Source organism: Tenebrio molitor, chromosome 5 (genome assembly GCF_963966145.1).
Source record: "Tenebrio molitor chromosome 5, icTenMoli1.1, whole genome shotgun sequence".
Classification (NCBI taxonomy): Eukaryota; Metazoa; Arthropoda; class Insecta; order Coleoptera; family Tenebrionidae; genus Tenebrio; species Tenebrio molitor.
Genome location: NC_091050.1, coordinates 25,628,209 through 25,643,081, shown reverse-complemented (window position 1 = coordinate 25,643,081; position 14,873 = coordinate 25,628,209). Strand labels below are relative to the sequence as shown.

Genomic DNA, 14,873 nt, shown 5'->3' with positions numbered 1-14,873 from the left:
TTTCCTTTTGTTTATTAACGATATCGTTGAAATATTTAATTTAAATGTGCTTTTGTTTGCTGATGATGTTAAGCTGTATTCTACTATTAGAGATATTTCTGACTGTATGCGTTTGCAATCAAATGTTGATGTGCTTTATGGTTGGTGTCGCAGTAATGGTCTCCCCTTGAATCGTGACAAATGCTACATTCTCTCGTTCTCTCGTAAGACCAAGCCGCTTATGTTCGATTATAGAATTGGGAATGCTTTATTGACTAAGTGTTTCACTTTCAAGGATTTACTGTTCAATTGTATGGTCGCCGATCTATCGAAGAGGTGTTGATGCTTTGGACTCGGTTCAGAGGAAGTTTGCCAAGTATCTTCTGTTAAAGTTAATTGCGGAATTTCCTCCAAGAGGTACTCCTAATTCTGTTCTTTATGATATGGCAAATCTGCGTTCTCTCAATATGAGACGTAATGATAGCTTTCTGATATTTCTATATAAGATCATACACGGCATTATTAATTCTCCCTTCTTGTTATCCCAAATTTATTTCAATGTGCCTCGGGCAAATCTTAGATCTGGTCGTTTTTTTATGTTCCGCGAGCAGTTACTAATATACTGCATCGTTCCCCTCTTTATACTGCCTGCACATTATTCAATAGCAACTGTAGTGAGTGCGATATTTTTGTGATTAGTCTTGGACAATTTAAGAGATTCATTACCTGCATTTCAGAGGTTTAATTGAGCGTTTCCCGCAACGGGTACACAGTCGCTTTTTGAGCTGTTGCATTGTATAACGCTGTTTACTGTTGGTTTTTGTTTGGGTGTACAACCTGTTAACCAACATACCAAATAATAATAATAATAATAATAATAATAATAATAATAATAATATTGAGAGAGTGCCGTGACAACTGTCTAAATGTCAATAAATTCGCTCTCTAATAAAAACGCGCCAAATGTTGTTGCAAGTGCTTCACTGCAATCCAATGGTGCAACGCAAAAAATGGACTATGGAAATGAATATTTTCATTATACGGGAATATTTTCGGATCACGAAACTACAGGATGTTGTGAGTACTTACAGGCTTGATTTATTTAAAGCATTCCAAAGTAAGTACCCCCAGTTTCCTGTTACTATTCAAAATTTAGCTGACCAGAGGAGAGCCATTATGAAGAAAAACTATATCCCTTCGGCAATTTTAGAAAAGATCAAAAATGATGTAAAGTTAGAATTGTCAATTAATTATTCTGACAATAATGAAGTTTCTAATAATTTAGTTGAAAATTCTGTTGAACCGCAAAGTTTACAAAGTTTACCAAATCATAATGACTCTTTCTGTTATCAAAGTAATTCAACACCAAACAACACGATACAAAACGACATAAATAATTTAGACTTGAGTTATAATGATATACATGTTATTAATCAAAATTTTTACTACCATCAAAATTTTAAAGAACAAATTGAAGATGAATTTAATAGAACTCTGAACGAATTTGAACATATAGAACCATTTAATAGACCACTATTACCTAAACAACAAAGCTCCAAAAAATTCTTTGCAATGATTGAAATTTTAAATCAATTCATTTTACCTAAATTTGTAAATAACACGACAAGTTTTAGAAAATTACACAGTATCATATATAGTGGAGCTTTAACAATTATCAGATTAAATGGTTCAACAGAAATTGACCAGACAAATAATATAAAAGCTAAAGAATTACCAAAATGGGAACGAAGACTAAATAAACGCATTAACAATATCAGACGAGATTTAGGTAGAATAACTCAATATTTAAAGGGTATAAATTCTAATCATCTAAATAACTGTATTAAATCGATTTTAAATAAAAACAGAATACATTGTTTAAAATATAACGAATATAATGAAACATTAATAGAAATTAAAGACACTTTATTACAAAAATTGAATATTTATTCTAAACGATTAAAAAGATATAAAAATAATAAACAACGGAAATTTGAAAATAAATTATTTAGAAATAATGAGAAGTTGTTTTACAAAAATTTAGCAGATAATAAAACTCAAAATAATAATGGTCTACCAAATATAATAGTTATTTACACAATTAGTGGGATAAAAGCAATATTACAGGATTCGAGTGTGAAGATTGCAGATGACGAGGGCGTTAGCCCGAGTTCATCTGTAATCACACGAGTTTCCTGTAATATGCTTTAGCCCACGTGTTATGTACAAAATTTTATCTAAGACCGCCCCGAATTAAAAAAAAAAAGTATAAATCTAATTTATTTCCGCCAGTTTCATTACACCACTCAGTGGAATAATGACTTACTTATCCCACTGAGTGGGGTAATGAAGCTCACTTATCCCACTGAGTGGAGTAATGCAATGCGTCCGGTAATGAAGTTCCTTATTCCACTCAAATGAGTGGGATAAGTGTCATTTATCCCACGGGATTAGATAAATGAAATTAAAGAATTCTGGTCAAACATATGGTCAAATGAAGTTCAATTTAATAATCAGGCAGAATGGATTCCTAATTTAGAAAATGAGATACCAGATAGTAATAATCCACATCATATTCAAATTAGCCTTGAAATTTTAGTTAAAAATATTAATAGTTCACATAATTGGAAATCCCCTGGAGGTGACCAAATTCATAACTTTTGGTTAAAAAAATTTACTTGCATTCATAAATGCTTACTTGATCACTTTAACGGATTTATTAGTGAACCTAACACATTTCCAGAGTTTTTGGCCCATGGTATAACATATCTGAAACCAAAAGATTCCGATACTAAAAATCCATCAAAATATAGGCCAATCACATGTCTGCCTACAATTTATAAAATTATGACATCTTGCATTAAAGTAATAATTTACGATCATTGTCAAAAATTAAATATACTTAATGAAGAACAAAAAGGTTGTGTTAAGGAGTGTTTTGGTTGTAAAGAACAACTCATAATAGATACGGTAATAATGGAACAAGCTAGAAAAAATAATAGAAATATTTGTACCGCATTCATAGACTACAAAAAAGCCTATGATTCAGTACCACATTCATGGTTAATTAAAATTCTTAAAATTTATAAAATTAATTTGGATTTGATTAACTTTTTATCACATGTTATGACATTTTGGAAAACTACTTTAAATTTATCAATAAACAATACTAAATTAAAATCCGAGCCTATTCAAATTAAACGGGGAATTTATCAAGGAGATTCTTTAAGTCCTTTATGGTTTTGTCTAGCCATCAATCCTTTGACAAATCTATTAAATAGCACTGGATATGGTTTCAATATTAGAGTTAGTAATACCTCACTATCCAAATTAAATCACCTTCTTTATATGGATGACATAAAACTTTATGCATCTAAAAAGAATCACATTTTATCTTTACTAACAATAACTGAAAATTTCTCAAATGATATTGGCATGAGTTTTGGTATTGATAAGTGTAAAACGCAATCAATATGTCGTGGTCATTACGAAAATTTAGAATATATAACTAAAGAAGGAGAAATCATTAAAAATTTAAATAAAGGAGAATTTTATAAATATTTAGGTATTAATCAATCAAATCATATTCAACATTCAATAATAAAAGAAAATTTAGAAAAACAATTTTATTTAAGAACTAAATCTATTCTAAAATCAAAATTAAACGGTAATAATTTAATTAAAGCAGTTAATACATATGCTGTTCCATTGTTGACCTATTCTTTTGGTGTTATAAAATGGTCCAAAACTAATTTACAGAATATAAATATTCAAACTAGAGTTCTCTTTACAAAATTTTGTAAACATCACCCCAAATCTGCTGTTGAAAGACTTAATTTACCACGCGAAAATGGTGGTAGGGGTTTTTCAAATCTAGAAATTCTACAACACAATCAAATTGCTTCACTAAAAAATTATTTTCTCAATAGAGCTCGTGATAACACTTTTTTTAATGCTTTGGTTTCAGCGGATAAAGGTTACACACCTTTAAATTTAAGTGATAATGTAATTTCAGATATTGTTGAGCCAAATATACCTGACACTATAGCAAATATAAAACAAAAGTCTTTACATGGGAGATATTTTAAAGAGCTAGAACAGCCAGAAATTAATATTCAAGCATCTCATGCATGGCTTAAAAAATCAAATATTCATCCTGAGACTGAGGGTTTTATATTTGCAATACAAGATCGTGTTATAAATACAAGAAATTATAAAAAACACATATGCGGTTTACAATCGATCATTGATAAATGTAGGATTTGCGGAACCGAAGGGGAAACCATTGAACACATCCTTTCTTCTTGCACCGTTTTGGCTCAAAGCGAATATAAAAAACGTCATGATATATTCGCAAAAATTATACACATGAATTTAGCAGTTAAATTCAATTTATTAAAGGATACACAACCACATTACATTTATAAACCAGAAAGTTGTTTAGAAAATGACAATTACAAATTATATTTTGATCGGACAGTTTTAACTGACATTCACATTCAGCATAACAGACCAGACATTATTATTTTAAATAAACAACAAAAGCAAGCATATCTTTTGATATAGCTGTTCCAAATTCACACAATATAACACAGACATATAATACAAAAATTAATAAATATTTAGAACTCTCCGTTGCTATGAGAAATCTTTGGTGTTTAGAAAAAATTTCGATTTTACCATTTATAATTTCAGCAACAGGAATAGTACCCCAATTTCTTTTTAAAAATTTAAAAATTTTGGACTTAGAGAACACATTGGTGGTTGAAATTCAAAAAGGTATATTATTATACTCATGTCACATCGTGAGGAAATTCCTTAACATTGACACAGAACATAAAACACAAAAAAGTCAAAATGCGGAGGCGAGACGCCGGTAATTATGTTGATAAGCACTGCACTATTACTTGATAGTATTATCCGTAATAGTGTATGTACTCCGGCAAAATTGCCGTGCCGCCGGGTGGAGGTGGGATACGAAAAAAAATAATATGGCACCACGAGGCTGAAAATACCAAAACAAGGCCGAAAAAGTTACTAAAAAATGATAGTTCGTCTTATTTGCGCTAATTTGCGCCGAAGAAAAAAAGCTAATGCTAAAAAAAGAAAGTTCTCGAAATGACGATTTTTTGCGATGGCTTTTTTGAAAAACAAATTAGAAAAAAAATAATGTGTTTTGTGCTTGCCCAATTTAAATATTATTTATACACAAGTTTAGTGACGATTTAAGCTAATTTTCATAATCATAGCTTCCAAGTTTTTTCACCATAAACCCAAACTTGTAATTTGCCACCTTGGTGATTTTTACCCAGCTATACCTATCATTCGAAACAAAGACAACGTGTTGTGCTCTAATTTTTCAGAAACAATAAATGCATTTGCAGATTTTTTCGCATTTGTGTACTCATCAGACTCAACTTTATTGCTGCCTAATATCAGTAGTTTCAAATATAAGAATTTATTAACTGACATAAGTATAACTAAAGAGATGGTTAGACAACAAATAAACAACTTGTCTGAAAATGTAGCTCCTGGCCCGGATAAATTGATTTTTAAAGTTTTAAAAACAAATTGCGACCAAATTTTGGAACCATTAACAAAAATAGTGCAAACGTCATTTCCTACTGGTAGACTTCCCAAGCTGTGGCAACAAGCTATAGTTACTCCAATTTTCAAAAAAGCTGACAAACTCGATGTCAGTAACTATCGACCCATTGCTTGACTTGCCTTGTTTGTAAGTTACTGGAAAGAATAATAACTCATTATTTGCTTCAGCATTTTCATGATAACAGTCATATTCCAACTTACCAGCACGGATTCCTGTCTAATCGATCCGTTATCACTAATCTTGTACCTTCACTTAATAGTTGGACTAAGATCTTGGATCAAAAAGGCTCTCTTGATGTCGTATATTTGGACTTTAGCAAGGCGTTTGACAAAGTTTCCCACATCCTGTTGCTGCACAAATTGCAAGCTCTTTGTGTCGGTGAGAACATTTGTAGTTCGTGTTGGTAGTCATTTTCCTTTATAAAAGAGTGTTGCCAGCGGCGTTCCCCAAGGCTCAGTTTTAGGTCCAATATAATTCCTTACTTATACGTCTGATTTGTTACTGTCACAGCAAACTGGTTATTCAGCATATGCTGATGATCTTAAATTATTTGGTTGTCTAACAGACAAGGAGTGTGACCTACAGCATAAAGTGAATATACTTCACGAGTGGTGCATAAACTGGAAACTCCCACTTAATACAAACAAATGTACAGTGATGCATTTTGGCAAAAAAAAATCCAAAGATCACATATAACATAGACAACACTGATATTCCAATAGTAGCATCACAAGTTGATCTTGGAGTGACGGTAACGCAGGATATTTCTTGGACAGAGCAAACAAATAAAGCCGCTAGGAAAGCTGTTGGCACCTTGTACCTTTTGAAGAAAATTTTTCCTTCCCCTTCACACAGTTTAGGAGTAATTTATATAGCACCTATATACGACCTCAAATGGACTTTTCATGCCGCCGGCCGTTGTCGACGGTTTTGCATGATTCAAAATCCGCCGGGAACGTTAAATTTCCGGCCTAGTACTTACAAAAGTGACCTTGGTTAAAAATTCGCGAGAGAATGGGCTGGCAGCATTGATTCTTAAATGTCAATAAAGTTTGACATGGAAGTTACTAGTGGTTTGCTAGTGGTCGTGTGGCTCCGCCGCGGCTAGCGCCTTGGCTACGCAATACCATTCACACTCGCAAAATATCATTTTCTGGACTAGTTGTCCAAATAACTATTGCTATATCAGTCTGGCGTCCCCTTTACAAGAAAGACCAACTTTTATTAGGAAGAGTGCAACATGCAATAACTAGATGGTCGCCCAATTTATCACACCTCCCATACGAAGAACGTTTAAAAATATTAAAAATTCCGCAACTTGAAGAGAGATTCGATAGAGCTGATTTGATTCAAATGTTTCGATTAACGCATAATCTTTTTCCTGAAAATGTGGAAAACTTTTGTTTATTTAGTGAAGGAAGACGATTACGTGGGCATGAATTTAAAATTGCCAACGAATCATTTAAAACAACTAGCATCAGGCAACATTTCTTAACAAACCATGCTTTTGGAAATTGAAACGCTCTTCCAAGTTTGATTGTCAATGCTGAAAATGTTAGCCAGTTTAAAAAGCGTTATGACTAAAATTTGAATATACCGGCCTCCGCTTTAGTTCATCCGACAATACTAATTAATTAAATTTTACTTCTTAATTGCTTAAACAAAAATTGCGTAAAAGGTTTGCCTCCGCAAGTTAATTTAATTTAATAATAATAATAATATGTATTGCGCAGACATATCTGTTAAATCGTTTTGACTATGTCAGCTTTGCTACTTCTTGCAAAAAAGCGTTAGCAATATTTGCATTGGTGGATCTCGAGGTACGAAATCGCGGCATTATAGACTCTTTTATCTGCCAGCTCATACAACAGACGTAGGCAAATTTTCACCGTTGTGCAACATGTGCAGATTGGCAAATGGCCTGCATTGCCAATTGGACCTATTTTCTAGTACCTTGAACTGCGTCAAATCGAGAAACTTTAGCAGTATCCGATACATTTGCATATGCAACTGATGTCAATCTAGAGCATTCAGGCTATACAGATACTTTTCTATTCTCTTGATGTCATTAAATTTTAACCGAACCCTATAATTGGAATTCTTCTGTTGGGTAATAATAATAATAATAATAATAATAATAATAATTTTTAGGCAGAATATAGCCTAAGGGAGTCCGTTTTGGCTCAGGGTCGCGAGGGTCGCGGGTTCAATTCCGACCCAGGGCGAAATTAAAAAAAAAAGGCTATATTCTGTCTCGTGATTCGGAAGTCACGTTAAGCCATTGGTCCCGGTCTATTGAGTTGGTCATCATGCCCCTCATAGATTTGTACACCAGTCCTAGACTGTGTAACAAATTTTTATTCACTCTCGTCATCTAATACAATAGGCGGATACAATTTATGTGTAAGGACCGAATTCGTTCCTGTTAGTGTAAATGTTGTTGACATGATGCTGTCAAGAAGAAAGCCGCAAATATACTAAACAATTACAATGAGCGTGCTGGATATTACTATTGTTAATTATTATTGTTATATAAAAACTTTAAAGATAAATGTCCACAGTTCACCGCCCTAAATGATTGCAAATTTTGATGATTATAAACTATTTTACAAGAACCTCTGCTGTTTAAATATTCAGTTAATTCTAATGGAGGTTGCAAATTTCCGAAACTATCGAAATACACTGCACCATTTCCAACTTTTTTGTAAGCTGTCCAGTGTGTCCCGTCTCCTGTTTCATCATCTAAATTTATAATGCCATATTCATTCGCACTAACGTTCAATCTGGATAAAAAATCCTTCATAAACACTAACCTAAAATTATGAATTTTTAAAATCTTTGCATGTTTTTTCAAATCTATGTTAGTCAAGGCTCGTTTTGGCAACTCTATTGGAAGTCGTTTCTTGACTTCCAAGGTAATGACGTATTTGACAGTTCAATTTTTATTTGACAAGCTGCGCCCTACGTTTTTAATGCTTTTGTTTTGCAGGACCTACTTGACCAAAAATTTTTTGAAACATACGGTAGAATAAGAAGTGATAAATTAAGAAAAAAATATACAAAGATTTTTTTCTTGTGTTTTTGTTGCAACGAAAGGTTATTTGTTTCACCTGCATGTTATTTATTCTTTGTCTTTAAACTGCACCATTTCTGCCTTGTCCAGTTGAGGATCCCAGTTTTGAACATCAGCAGAGCTAAATACTAAATAAACAACAAAGCCCATAGCATTCACTCCGATCAAAACCCAAAAATACATCGCCACTGTTCAAAGTTCTGTTCTTTATCCGTAAAGTAAGAAACCAGTCCGGTTGCCAGATAACTTATCAGACTTCCACATCCAACTCCCATACCATAGATGGTAGCAGAATATGTTGGAGAAAGGTCCAGAACATTTGCTAATATACTCACTGATACCAATATTCGTAACAGCCTGCCACAAAGTGAAAACAAAAATGGAAACTACTGGGTCGTAACCCCAAAAGAATTTGACGGTGAGAAGTAGCATCGAAAGGAAGAAAGGGAGTCCCGAGAAGATCCTTCTGAAGAAGATTAGAGAAATTTCGGCATTTGTCTGCTATGCGGGCTACAACAACACCCATGGAGTACAAACCTGTAACATAATTTATGATCAGGGTCATCCAGATATGAAGGCAGAGCTCACCAATGTAGGGTAAACTTGACAACAACCCATTTTGTTTGATGTTAAAATGAAGAACTTGGTCCATGTACGAGGGGACGTGGTTGACGGAGGTATTCACGTTGAACAAGAGGCAGATTTGTGCCGAAACAATAGCCCTAACTGGACCCGACGTCAAGATTTTGGTCCAAGGAGTCTCTCCAACTGTCTTTTTAATTTCCTCCCGCTCCTTTTGGATTATTCAGGGATGTTGTCTGGGAGAGTCGTACACGAAATAAAACCAAGCTAGACCCCACACTAGTGTTAAGCCTCCAGTGACGTAGAAAATAGCAGACCAACCTAGATGGTCGACAACAACAACCCCACAAACCAACAGAGATAGTATCCCCAAAAGATGCAACCCAGGATTTTGTTCTTTTGGTATTCGGTCCAATGGAAGCGCACCGGTTCGGTGGTGTTGGTGTGGTTTGTGATTACCATGTCGACATGTTGGTTCTCAACATCTGCTGCAACAGGAACCTCATGATTACGAAGATAACGAGGATGCGTCGACAAGTCAAGAATTCTGCAAAGTTATATTGAGTGTAAAATATTTTTGAATGTAGAATATAGAAATACCTTGTTTATTTCTGATTAAGTATACAGTGCCACCACATGCAGGCGAGTAGGACAAGTACACCGGTTTCGAAATGTTTCTTTTTTTTAAATACCTAAATTATTACAAGTTTTGTTTCTTATCGTTAAAAATAATCCATAAAGAAACGTATAATTTAGTGCATGGTTGATAAAAAAGCAATTACGGTCTGTCTTTAATTTCATTGGATGATGTACCTACAAGGCTTGTCAATTTTTTCCATTTAAAAAAATGAAATGAGAAACTAGTAACTTTTAAAAACAGCGATACAAACTTTAGTCACTTTTGTGCTAAAAATCAGATCTTAAGTGTCCAGGGTGGTTGGTATATTTTTAATTAGGCGTTAACTGTAACTTGTTTGTTGTTGATTTTCAAAGTAGAAAGTAGAAAGCGAAAGAAAACTCTAAATTATCAAAATAGAACGAGCTGCAAGCTTGCAATGCAAACATACAACGTGTAACAGAAATAAGTACATTAATTTTAACTGGTAATAGAACTCGTCAAGAGGAACAACTTTTCTATCTAACATTTTGCTGAAAAACGATGTTTAATTCAAAAAAAAAATTGGAGAGATTTTTCACTAAAATAGTCCTACGCCACTAAATACTGCAATGGCTAATTGAGATCATTGCTAATATGAAAAAAACGTCCATTTTCATCCAGAAAACATGTTTTTTGTTCGACACTGTCAGAATTTGAGAATTTTCTCCTATGTGAACGGATTTTGATAAATGTCATAACTTGTCAAAACGAAACGTCAAGCTAATTTTAAAGGTTTTAAGCGATTTGGAACCTTTAAGGGGCTCGTCGAACAAAAAAACGTTGTATTCAACTCGTTCGTGTGTAAATTGGGTCTTTTTTGGCACTCGTGGGCCTTTAAAACGCTCGTTTCACTCGCATTTTAAAATGGCCCACGCGTGCCAAAAAAGGCCCAATTTACACACAAACTCGTCAAATAAACTACTATTTAACGCAGAAATCGAAATTCAAACAAATCCACCCGTATAGCAAAAAATCCACTTCGTAAGAATCTGGTTGTTTCACGTTTTTAGGTAGCTTAGTTTTGGAGATATGAACGGTTTTAGGAAAATCTTTCCTACTTTTTTAAGCCATTACGCAACATTTTTCGCCAAAATGGCAGAGAGAAAAGTTGTTCCTTTTGATGAGTTCTATTACCAGTTAAAATTAATGTAGGTACTTATTTCTCTTACACCCTGTATATGTAGCTGGAAGTACAATATTACTTTAGTCAAAAAAATCATTTCCTGGTAGTTTTTATGAAAATCTCAACTTTTTCGGTTTGACAATAACGTTTCTTACAGAAAAGTTTTCTAAAAAGGAAATGAAAACAGAGAAATTGTAATAGAAAATTTAAGCATTTATTCAATACGAAAACATAAACACATAATTTAATCGAACATAATAAGATTCTAACCTCACACTTAACAATTTCATTCTCTCAGTGGTACGTTTTGTTCCCGCTCTATTTCCTCAAATTGTTTACTGTCGCTAGAATTCCAGCTTTGTACCTCGCCAGAAACAAAATAATCAAAATGACTGGCGCCACCAAATTAACACCCACAGCGATCCAAAAAATGTATCTCTACTGTTGAAAGCTTTGCTCTTCTTTATTAATTAAACCGACTATTTTTGTGAATACATATCCACCAGCGCCAGCCAGAACTTGACTAATTCCGAGGATGGTTCCGGAATAAGCGGGAGCAATGCCAACGCAATTTGCTAGAACTCCAGGAGTACCAAAATTCATAAAAGCAAAAGCACTGGCGAAAACTACCACGGAGACGGTGTAGTTGTCACCCCAAATAGTCTGGACAGAGAAGAGTATGCTCGGTCCTCAAAATGATATGGTGGTACATACTTTTATGACGGTGGTCTTGGAAAACTTCTTGGCTTTCAAAGCTCTATCAGCAAGATACGACGAGATGACGGCTGCCGCATATTTTCCTAACGAAATATGAGATTAGATCAAAATTTATTGAATTCTTGCAGCAATTACCAAGATAGGGTAAACTAGACAACCATCCATTCTGTTTGACGTTCAAGTGTAAAACTTGACTGATGTAGCTGGGTAGTTGGTACAAAGCCAGATAAGTGGTAAAGCAAAACATTACATTACCCATGACAAAAGCCCATGCAGGCGCCGAAATAAAAATGTAAATCCAAGGAGTTTTAACGATTCTGGCATTTATGAGTTGTTCCTTTTCTTCTCGACTGATCCTTCGGTGTTGTTTCGGCGAGTTATAAACAAAGTAGAACCAAGCTATCGTCCAAAGTAGCATAATGCTACCAGAAATATAGAAGACACTTGGCCAACCTAAAGAAGCCATCAAGTATCCCCAGACTGGGTAAGTCAAAGCCCCTCCTTAAGCGCTTGCTGTCATGTGCGACATAAATTTTGAAGTGTCTGAAGAAGACACCCATTTGGCCGTCATCGGTGGTATGGAAGGTTATTGCACTCCCAGCGCCAGTCCAAGAGCAAATCTTGCGAACAATATCCAATAGTAGTGTATGTGGCAAGCAAGTGGTACCAAGATTGTTACAAGTGCTACACAGAGGAGACCCACTCGGACAACGATTCGTGTTCCGTACATTTCAGAAAGACGTCCTCCTGGAACTTGTGTTAAGATAAAGCCGCAGAAGAAGTAACTCGAGGTATCGTTTTTTTACTGTTTTACTCTTTTTGATCTCTTTGTAACGTAAACGGATCCAAATGATCTGGATTGATCGGTATTCTGAATTCATCAGAGTTTATGAATTCGAGAATTCCTCTTGAGAATTTTCCTCTTGTCCCTCAGGGTCATCATCATCATCATCAGGATCATTTGGCGTTTACCTGTTTCATTAGTATACAAGATCAAGACGAACAAATACCTGAAATCAATGAATTTCTATTTTGGCAAACGCCAGATGATCTTGATGATGATGATGATAACCCTGAGGAACAAGAGGAAAATTCTCAAGAGGAATTCCCGAATTCATAAACTCTGATGAATTCAGCTCATCTATACCGTTCGATCCAGATCATTCGGGTCCGTCTACGTTACAAAGAGATCAAAAAGTGTAAAACAGTAAACTTCTACTGCACCGTGGACTATGCCCACTGGGGACACCACGTAAAAAAAAAAACGAAAACGAAATTCTCGATTTCTACACGCTGTAACTACGAAACTATTGATCTGACAAAAAAACATAAAGAACAAAAATTGTAGAGAATTACATGCTCTACATTTTATACAGTGAGCGGCAAAAGTATGGAATAAATTCCTTAAAAATTAAACAAAAGTTTTTTCAAAAAAATCTTTGGACAAGTCAATTTTAGTTTATAAAAATACATGTTTTAGTACCAAAGAAAATTCCCAGCAGTCATTTGTTTTCGCTTGATGACGTCATCGATACTTTTTTTAAATGGAAACCCCCTACTTTTTTTCTTGATTCTAATAGCCCCTTTAATTGTCTAAATGACAATATAAAAGTTTTGTTACCTTACATAAGGAAATTTTTGAAAAAAAAAATAAATTTGGAAAAAGATTAATTTTATAACGAACAAAAACAAGTCAAAAAATCAAGTAGGTAAATCAAACAGTCAAATGTTACTGTCAATTTCATTCGTATGTGTTATTTGTTTTACAAAACGTTTTCGAAAAAGACTCATTTAACAAAAACACAACCTATAGAAATTTTAATTTTGATTGGGTGCTGGAATAAAAGTAAAACAGGGAGAATTTCTTCATAAACTTGCTTATTGTCAACAAGCTTTAAGTACTTACTAACACAGTTTTTGACTTGTTTTTGTTCCTTATAAAATTTATTTTTTCCAATTTTGTTATTTTTTTTTTCTCAATAATTTCCTTATGTAAGGTAACAAAATTTCTATACTGGCGTTTAGACAATTAAAAGGGCTATCAGAGTTAAGAAAAAAAATAGGTGGTTTCCATTTAAAAAAAGTATCGATGACGTCATAACTCGAAAACAAATGACTGCTTGAAATTTTATTTTGTATTAAAATATGTATTTTTATAAACTAAAATTGACCTGTCCAAAGATTTTTTTGAAAAAAATTTTGTTTAATTTTTAAGAAATTTATTCCATACTTTTGCCGCTCACTGTATAATAATTTAGATAGAGGTATCTCGCACGGATAATGAAATAATCGCAAAAATGTGATTTTGCACCCCTATTCTCCAGTATGGCGGGGCGAGCGGCAACCCCCCAAGGTCGCAAACTCAACAATATTAATAATATGCTTGATAGAAGATACCTGCCAAGTATAAACTTTTCTGTACCTTTTGCAAGGTAAAACTCCCTATTGATTGGACTAATAGGCAAAAATTGTTTCCTTTTTCAAAAATATTGAAATTTCTTCAATTATAGTATATTTTTAGAGTATTTTCAATAAATTTACACAATTTGACATTTCTAATAAAGCACACCCACTTTTGACAGATTTTAAGGGGTGTACAAAATATTGCTTGGCAATTTTTCATCAATTGTTTCAAAAGGTAACTGCTCAAATACCTTCAAAATTTAGATTACATTTTTAACAACTAAATCTAATCTTTTCGTTGAATCAGACGAATGATTTAGTTAACCGTGTGTGTAGACACCTATTTTTTAATGTTTAACAATCTAATAATAATTGCGCTTAATTTTCAATAAAGGAATAGTATATTGTATATCAAGAGTTGAAAATGAAATCGAATTTTCAACACGTGGTATACACGATATTTTTCCGACGACCACAAAAAAAACGCTAATATTCGGTATTCCTTCAAACTTCAAATATTATTCGACAGAGCTGCGGACAAAACATACATTGGTGGCCATGGTTACTACAACTGTGTGCAATGATTTCATTGCGCACAGGCTAGAAGGTATCTGATTGGTTAACCAGTTTCATTGCACACGGGTTCGCTATTTGCATGCAATAGCCAACTTTCAATAATAGTTATTTGTGCGAATTTACGCATTTTTCATAGTGGTCGTCGGAAAACATG

The 14,873-nt window shown here is 33.8% G+C and overlaps 1 long non-coding RNA gene across 1 annotated transcript; it reads right to left on the bottom strand.

Moving 5' to 3' along the window:
• Positions 1–7,734: 7,734 nt before the first annotated feature.
• Positions 7,735–9,915, bottom strand: LOC138131825 (uncharacterized). The gene is made up of 3 exons (XR_011159918.1): positions 9,843–9,915; positions 9,249–9,789; positions 7,735–9,197 (listed from the first exon to the last, which is right to left on the bottom strand). It is a non-coding gene; the product is annotated as an uncharacterized lncRNA (long non-coding RNA).
• Positions 9,916–14,873: the final 4,958 nt, after the last annotated feature.